Consider the following 8,729-nt stretch of genomic DNA (forward strand, 5'->3'; position numbering starts at 1 on the left):
AAATAGTTTTGCATTTACCTTTTTAGTAAAAGGCGAGCTTTTAAGCCTGAGAAATCACCCCGTAAATGCACACGTTTAATTGCACATGTGTTAATATGTATGGTTACACAGTATTAAAAGACAGTGAAGAACGTGAGTTACCTTTGTTCCCGCGTTTGATAAAAGGCGAGCTTTTAAGTCTGAGAAATCACCCCGTAAATGCACACGTTTAATTGCACGTGTTAATATGTATGCTTACACAGTATTAAAAGACAGTTATTAATTGTAATTAACGTCATTTACCTTCGTTCCCCGCGTTTGACTCGTGCTGTAAATCTCTTCCTTGTTTTAGTTCACGTGATTACGTAGGAGGCGTGATGACGCGATACGTGACTCCGCCTCCTCCATTACAGTATATGGACAAAAAATATGTTCCAGTTATGACCATTACGCTTTGAATTTCGAAATGAAACCTGCCTAACTTTTGTAAGTAAGCTGTAAGGAATGAGCCTGCCAAATTTCAGCCTTCCACCTACACGGGAAGTTCGAGAATTAGTGATGAGTGAGTCAGTCAGTCAGTCAGTCAGTGAGTCAGTGAGGGCTTTGCCTTTTATTAATATGTATAGATATATATCTAAATCCCCGCGAAGTACTGCTTTTAAATTTTTATGAAGAAGAAAAGCTTTTCAAATTGAGGGAAAATATCCCAATAGCAATTTGTTAAGGATCTGTTTTTTTGTGAAGCAGCCTTAACACAGCTTTTCCGCTGTTTTATAAACAAACGCCATATAAGGTCTTCCTTTTTCCTTGCTTCGCCAAGGAAAGAGCCTTTTTATTAAATCCAAGGGTTCTTCGCTTTTTTTTTTGTTTGTTTATTACGATTGTTATAGTTCTGTTTGTATACGACATTGTCAGTTCAGCACTCAGGTTGTAATATGACCAAGCTGTGCAAGCTTACTGTTAAGAATGCAACGTATAGTTGTACATGAGAAAAGCAATCTTGCCTCAAATCAATGGCAAACTTTTGTAGGTGTATGAATTTAATTTAAAGTTTAGGTTTACACGGTGCTTTCTTTCCGAAGTACCTGCAGTCATGAATATGTCTGTATGCGTCAGTCGCTCAAATCCCCGCGCTTCGCACCGGCGAAGTACTGCTTTTAAATTTTTATTAAGAAGAAAAGAAAACCTTTTAAAATTGAGGGAAAATATACCAATAACAGTTTGTTAAGGATCTGTTTTTTTGTGAAGCTGCGTTCACTCGAGTGATCACTTCAAGATGACTTGCTGGGTAACCATAAGCGTTACCTGGTAGGTAACCACCCATACAATCAGATTGTGAATCAGAGTACGAATGCCGTGAATGTAATTACCCCGATGTACATGCTGTCAAATAAACGAACCACACGCCGTGGCGCAATATTAGGGACTTAGCCTCTAGCGCTGACGTCCGAGGTTCGATTCCCGTAAGGGAGTGAAGTGAGCGCTTCGCACCGGCGAAGTACTGCTTTTAAATTTTTATTAAGAAGAAAAGAAAACCTTTTTAAATTAAGTCTTAAAAAGAGCTGTAAAGATATTGACAATAAGCTACGCAAACCCACCAAGACATGCAATCGTTTAAATCAAAGCGCGAGTCGAAAAACACCATCCCATAATATTAGTTAACGATTAACACATTTCTATATGTATTGTAAGCATACAATACAACTGATAATATGTTGCGCTTATTTATCTGGTGTACTGACATTTTTGCGCGTTTAACGGCTGAAATCTAACGTGGTTTGTGCCATTCAGAATGAAAAGAGTTTGCATTTACCTTTCTAATAAAAGGCGAGCTTTTAAGCCTGAGAAATCACCCCGTAAATGCACACGTTTAATTGCACATGTGTTAATATGTATGCTTACACAGTATTAAAAGACACTCAACAAGTACACAGTATTAAAAGACAGTCAACAATTAACGTCATTTACCTTCGTTCCCGCGTTTGACTTGTGCTGTAAATCTCTTCCTCGTTTTAAGTTCACGTGATTACGTAGGAGGCGTAATACGTGATGACGCGATACGTGACTCCGCCTCCTCCATTAGACTATATGGACAAAAAACAGGTTCCAGTTATGACCATTACACGTAGAATTTCGAAATGAAACCTGCCTAACTTTTGTAAGTAAGCTGTAAGGAATGAGCCTGCCAAATTTCAGCCTTCTACCTACACGGGAAGTTGGAGAATTAGTGATGAATGAGTCAGTCAAACAGGTTCCAGTTATGAACATTACGCGTAGAATTTCAAAATAAAACCTGCCTAACTTTTGTAAGTAAGCTGTAAGGAATGAGCCTGCCAAATTTCAGACTTCTACCTACACGGGAAGTTGGAGAATTAGTGATGAGTGAGTCAGTCAGTCAGTCAGTCAGTCAGTGAGTCAGTGAGGGCTTTGCCTTTTATTAGTATAGATATACATATATATATATATATATATATATATATATATATATATATATATATATATATATATTGTAAAAGAAAACACAACAAAGCATAAAGGGTTGGGGTTTTCCGGCCCTGTATACTGTAAAAAGAATGATTTTTTTGTCAGAGTATTATTCATAAGATACATCAGACATCAACATGGTCGAATGGGGGAGCCTTTATGGAGAGGGATCGGAAATGAGTAGTGAAGGCTGCTGGGAAGGAACCAAGATGGATACTGGGATGTTCACGTCATCAGGGGTCGACAGGGGGAAGGCGGAAGTGGTACTGCGTGGCTAGGTAATCAAGCTGGATTCATGGCGGTGTTGTTTCCTTCTTTCTGCTGGAACAAAGAGAGAGAGGTTAGTACCCAGCCATTCCCTTCTGGCATGCGGTTTTAAGTAACAGTTTGGGTCCTTCTGCGGCTCCCTAAGCGCACGTGCGTGACAATATATATATATATGTATATATAATATACATATATATATATATATATATATATATATATATATATATATATATATATATATATATATATATATATATAGATATATATATAATATATATATATATATATATATATATATATATATATATATATATATATATAATTAGAATCATCTGAGTATTAAAGGTGTAGGTCTATTTTATAAGCATATTATATACCATCAATGTTAATATATAGTATAACTATAATTATTATTATTCTGTATTAGCATTGATATGAACAATTTGTAAAATTAGTGTTAAGTATAAAAAATGAAACTATGATTATACAATTCAATGTTTATTATATTTATATATTATTATATCTGTCTTTACATGTTTTGCACACATATTTAATAAATGTAATAAACTGCACCAAGAATGGTTAAAAAATCATTCAAAAAATGTGTGTGTGAATGTAAATACAGTATATCTGCTCAAACCGACACTCGTCAGTAACATTTTTAGAAAGTTCAAAATAAAACGCAAATCGCAAAGCGTCTGTGTGCAGACTCAAACAAACTTTTGCAGAATGCATTAACTGACAAGAGGCTGGCCCGCCCTTTCTGAGTTTTGGTAGCCAACACGAGCCATGATTCGTCAATTCTTGGTAGCCGACCGAGCCATCATTGACCAATTCTTGGTAGCCGAAACAGGTTGTGAATGGTCAATTCTTGGTAGCCGATATGGGCTGCGATTGGCCCGAGCTTTCAATTCTTGGTAGAATCTTGGTAGCAGAAAGCGATCTGATTGGTTTTCGCTACCAAGAATTTCCTCGACTCACGGCTGCTCGGGGGCGCCAGCTGGGCCACAGACAGAGCAGTACCAAGTGGCTCTTTCAGAATTATATGGACGTTAATTAATCTGGTTCCGCTCTGCTGCTCACTAGTGCTGTGGATGAATCACAAACATTGCATTTTTAAAAGAAACATTTGCTCGTTTGCAATGGGAGTTAAGCATCCTCATGTTCCTGAGATCTTGTAGCAATCCCTTGATAATCTTTGTTATTGTCAACTTCACGCAATAATGTGGACGGATGAGGCAATCTCATCATATTTGTAGCCCGTTGAATGTCAGCTTACCCTACAGTTACAGCTGAAAGGTATGAAAATAAAGCTGCTCGTGGAGACACGTCCATGTTAACTGCCCACGAGAGCACTGTGACCTTGAACTTATTGCACCGCATAGGATCTTTCCTAAGACTGACTGATATATATTTCGCTCTTTTCCGTTCCAGGACTGTTAAATGGGGCAGTGGAGTTTACATTTATTCATTTGTTTATTTCCTTCTTTCTTTCTTTCTCTCTCTCTTTTTTTTGAAACTTGGAGATGTACACTTTGCTTAGAATGAAGGGGAAAATACTTAAAGCAATGCTGTCAAGATTAAAAGAGATTGCAAAGAGAGAATAGCCCTGCCTTGCACAGTGGACTTTGCTGCACTGCTCACAGACTGAGGGCTGCACTTGATTGACCAGGATGCAGTGTGTCGTTAGTATACTCTCGGTTAATGGTGGAGCGATTTTCATTTCAATTAAAGTTGCCATGGCAAAACTGAATAGAGACTATGTTGGATGGTAAATGAATTGTTTGTCTCTAATTTTCAATTAGTTTTAATTTGAATGAAAAAGCATGGAGGGTGAATGAAAAAACACCCAGGTATAAGCATGCAATGGAAACAAACATTAAGTGTTGATCGGATTGCTGCTGATCTATATGGAGATCGAACCCATGACCTTTGTGTTATTGGCACCACGCTCTAACCAACTGAGCTAACTGGCCAAGTTGTTGCATGCTCCCTCTTGATGAATAATCTGTGCTTTCACTGCTTAACTTTAAGTTTGTGATCTATCTGGGATTTCAGACAAATGAGAAGGTCAGATCGAGCCCGATGTGGACATTTTGTTTCTCACTAGATTCTTGCAGCGTGTACGACTATTTAAGTTTGGAAACAGCTTTGATGAGTAAGAACACTAGGCTTATCTAAAAACTTCAAAAATAAAATAACCAGCTAAGCCACGGCGCCCCATGCCAGATGCTTAATTGCCAACTCAGCATTTCAATTTGTAAAACAGAATGTTTAGGGCAGAATACTTTGATTGTAAAATATGGACAAAGATACTGCAGGTGAGCATCAGGTGTTGCTCAGAGTGAGAAAGTCCCTTAAGACGCAATCGTTGCGTTGAGAGGGAGTTGGGATCATTTCCGGAAAGAAGCGTCGGAATATTTTCTTCTTGAATTTGAGCTGCAGACAAAGATATATACAGAGAGGATAATAGAATCTTAAGATTTAAAGTCACGACAAGGGTGGGATTCGAACCCACGCGTGCAGAGCACAATGGATTAGCAGTCCATCGCCTTAACCACTCGGCCACCTTGTCATGTGACTGAGGGTTGTTTCCTTCTGGCCATTCCTCCTAAATTCAAATTCACAGATCTGGTAAAGCATCATGCCACGCTCTGTGTTTAAGTTTGTATATTTCATCTAAACTCATATCGTGGTCAATTGTCCTCTTTCATTGCTGCCTTGCTACAGAGCAATCTGTTACACGTCACGAAGGCAGGCAGGATTTCGCTTTCCTCTCTGTCGTTCACTGGCCAAAGCAAAGAGAATTAAAGCTAAGAGCTCCGCCGCACTTCCGTCTTCTGCACTGAAACGGACAAAGCTAACTTGTTCCTTGCAAAGTTTCCAGGCACATCTGAGCGCCAAGGTGAAAATCAACTCAAAGGAACATGACAAAGTGCAGGCACTGCTGAGACTCGAACTCAGGATCTCCTGTTTACTAGACAGGCGCTTTAACCAGCTAAGCCACAGTGCCTGACATTGCAAAGAGTTTCTAGCGTTGTGACCTCATACCCCTAAGAGCCAAGTAACATGCAACAAATGTCCACCTCTTTGTAATAAAAAAAAATTTGAAAGGAGAACGCACTTTCAGCAACAGCAGCTCCACGATCACTCGCTTTTGGAAAGAGGGAAGTTTGCCTTATGTTGTTTGAATCCAATGTTCAAAAGGAAGTACAGTCATTTCTTCATCGAGGTTTTCCATTCTCTTTTGTTGACTGCCCTTAAAGACTTATAATATTAAAACGTAAAAACCGATTAGTTTTTCCGGGCAAGTATGCGGCAAGGTTTGCACACAGTCTAATTTCAAGTTCACTTTGTCACAGATTCAGCTGTGCGTGTACTGCAGAAAACAAATGGAAGGACGCAGAGTGAAGAAGGCACCGCTGAGATTTGAACTCAGGATCTCCTGTTTACGAGACAGGCGCTTTAACCAGCTAAGCCACGGCGCCCCATGCCAGATGCTTATTTGCCAATTTACCATTTCAATCTGTAAAACAGAATGTTTAGGGCAGAATACTTTGATTCTAAAATATGTACAAAGATACTGCAGGTGAGCATCAGGTGTTGCGCAGAGTGAGAAAGTCCCTTAAGAGGCAATTGTTGCGTTTAGAGGGAGGTGGGGTCATTTGCGGAAAGAAGCATCAGAATATTTTCTTCTTGAATTTGAGCTGCAGACACAGAGAGGATAATAGACTCTTAAGAGTTAAAGTCACGACAAGGGTGGGATTCGAACCCACGCATGCAAAGCACAATGGATTAGCAGTCCATCGCCTTAACCACTCGGCCACCTTGTCACAAAGGATGCACCTTTCCTTCTGGCCATTCCTCCTAAATTCAAATTCACAGATCTGGTAAAGCATCATGCCACACTCTGTTTAAGCACGGACACTTCATCTACACTTATATCGTGATCAGTTGTTCTCGTTCATTGCTGACTTGCTACAGAGCAACACGTCACGAAGGCAGGCAAACAGGCAGGCTTTCGCTTTCCTGTCTTTCATTCACTGGCCAAAGCATAGAGAATTAAAGCTGAGAGCTCCGCTCCACCACCGTCTTAAGCACTGAAACGGACAAAGCTAACTTCTTCTTTGCAAAGTTTCCAGGCACATTCAAGAGCCAAAATGAAAATCCACTCAAAGGAATATGACAAAGATCAGGCACCGCTGAGACTCGAACTCAGGATCTCCTGTTTACTAGGCAGGCACTTTAACCAGCTAAGTCACAGCACCTGATGTTGCAAAGAGTTTCTTGTACCCCTAAGAGCCAGTTAACATGCAACAAATGTCCACCTCTTTGTAATTAAAAAGCAGTTGAAAGGAGAACGCACATTTAGCAAGAGCAGCTCTACGATCAGTCGCTTTTGAAAAGAGGGAAGTTTGCCTTATGTTGTTTGAATTCAATGTTCAAAAGGAAGCGCTAGATGAAGAGACAACGTCCACATAATCCGTGATGAGGACGATCAAGAGGTCATCTGAAAAGCACAACAGACTCACGTACCTGAGAAAAGCAGTCGTCTTCTTCAATGGCATTCTTAAAGTCATTTCTTCATCAAGATTTTCCATTATTTTTGTCGACTGGCCTTAAAGACTTAAAAAATAAAATAAAAACGTAAAAAAGGATTAGTTTTTCTGGGCAAGTTTACGGCAAGGTTTGCACACAGTCTAATTTCAAATTCACTTTGCCACGGATTCAGCTGTGCGTGTACTGCAGAAAAGAAATGGAAGGACGCAGAGTGAAAAAGGCACCGCTGAGATTTGAACTCAGGATCTCCTGTTTACAAGACAGGTGCTTTAACCAGCTAAGCCACATGATTAATTGCCAAATTTCCATTTCACTCTGCAAAACAGAATGCTTAGGGCAGAATACTTCAATTCTAAAATACGGACTAAGATACTGCAGGTGAGCATCAGGTGTTGCGCGGAGTGAGAAAGTCCCTTAAGAGGCAATCGTTGCATTTAGAGGGAGTTGGGGTCGTGTGCGGCGCACATCCGAGTGCCAAGATGAAAATCCACTCAAAAGAATATGACAAAGTGCAGGCACCGCTGAGACTCGAAATCAGGATCTCCTGTTTACTAGACAGGCGCATTAACCAACTAAGAAACAGAGCCTTTCCTCTGATTGGTTGATTTAAATGATGTGCCCCTCCCCCCCTCTTGTGATTGGTGAATTCCAACCTGCCCCCTCCCTAACCCCGCATGAATCCCACCCCCTCCACCTGATTGGTCAGGGTTTGTGTCAACAGCAGTTTGATGGGTGTTGGTCCCGCCCAGACCCCCACCTTAATCCCACTCCCACCCACCTGATTGGTTCAGGGTTTGTGTCAAGAGCAGTTTGATGGATGCTGCCTCTGCATTGCCCCCCGGTGTGTCAACACCTGTTTGTTGTCTGGCTCCCCCCTCCCTGCCCCTTCTCCTGATGCCCTTTATATCAAAAGAACGACCTTGCCATGATCCCAAGGCCTGATCGACATGTCCAGATATGTTCGTGCTCATACGCAGTCGGCGAGGTCTCCCTTATAGCCGCTCCTGCATATCCTCTCAACGGTGCTGGAGCACGTCCCGGCATCTATCAATTATTTTAATATTACCATGAGATTAAAATATCTATCTAACCTTTGCTTTATAATTTGTAAAAAAGGAAGGCCTTTTAAACCGCTTTTAATTGCTCTCTGTAAGCCGCAGTTTGAACGAAACAGCTTTCCCCATCTCACAGAAAGCCATCTCACAGAAGGTCAAGCTGACAGGTCCTGTGGTGAAACACGTCTCCATCTCACAGAAAGGCATGCAGCCACATTCCTGATGATTGAAGCTGAGAGCCCCAATTAGGTCAATATCTCCAAGTTGATTCTCCAATCTATTAGTCAGAATCCGGCAAGTCCCTTTTAAAAAATTATATCTGAGTAAAACGAGAGGGGCTGGGAATTTAAAATCCAAAATGACGTTGATCATAGGTTATTGTTA

General features: G+C 40.5%; 6 non-coding genes across 6 annotated transcripts; all 6 read right to left on the reverse strand.

Moving 5' to 3' along the window:
- Window positions 1–5,223: 5,223 nt before the first annotated feature.
- trnas-gcu (transfer RNA serine (anticodon GCU)) lies at window positions 5,224–5,305 on the reverse strand. The gene has a single exon. It is a non-coding gene; the product is annotated as a tRNA-Ser (tRNA).
- Window positions 5,306–5,669: 364 nt separating this feature from the next.
- trnat-agu (transfer RNA threonine (anticodon AGU)) lies at window positions 5,670–5,743 on the reverse strand. Its single transcript has one exon. It is a non-coding gene; the product is annotated as a tRNA-Thr (tRNA).
- Window positions 5,744–6,144: 401 nt separating this feature from the next.
- On the reverse strand, window positions 6,145–6,218 carry trnat-cgu (transfer RNA threonine (anticodon CGU)). Its single transcript has one exon. It is a non-coding gene; the product is annotated as a tRNA-Thr (tRNA).
- A 263-nt stretch (window positions 6,219–6,481) lies between these two features.
- trnas-gcu (transfer RNA serine (anticodon GCU)) lies at window positions 6,482–6,563 on the reverse strand. Its single transcript has one exon. It is a non-coding gene; the product is annotated as a tRNA-Ser (tRNA).
- Window positions 6,564–6,924: 361 nt separating this feature from the next.
- Window positions 6,925–6,998, reverse strand: trnat-agu (transfer RNA threonine (anticodon AGU)). Its single transcript has one exon. It is a non-coding gene; the product is annotated as a tRNA-Thr (tRNA).
- A 510-nt stretch (window positions 6,999–7,508) lies between these two features.
- trnat-ugu (transfer RNA threonine (anticodon UGU)) lies at window positions 7,509–7,589 on the reverse strand. Its single transcript has one exon. It is a non-coding gene; the product is annotated as a tRNA-Thr (tRNA).
- Between the last annotated feature and the right edge of the window lie 1,140 nt (window positions 7,590–8,729).

This window comes from Erpetoichthys calabaricus, chromosome 5, assembly GCF_900747795.2.
Source record: "Erpetoichthys calabaricus chromosome 5, fErpCal1.3, whole genome shotgun sequence".
Taxonomy (NCBI): Eukaryota; Metazoa; Chordata; class Cladistia; order Polypteriformes; family Polypteridae; genus Erpetoichthys; species Erpetoichthys calabaricus.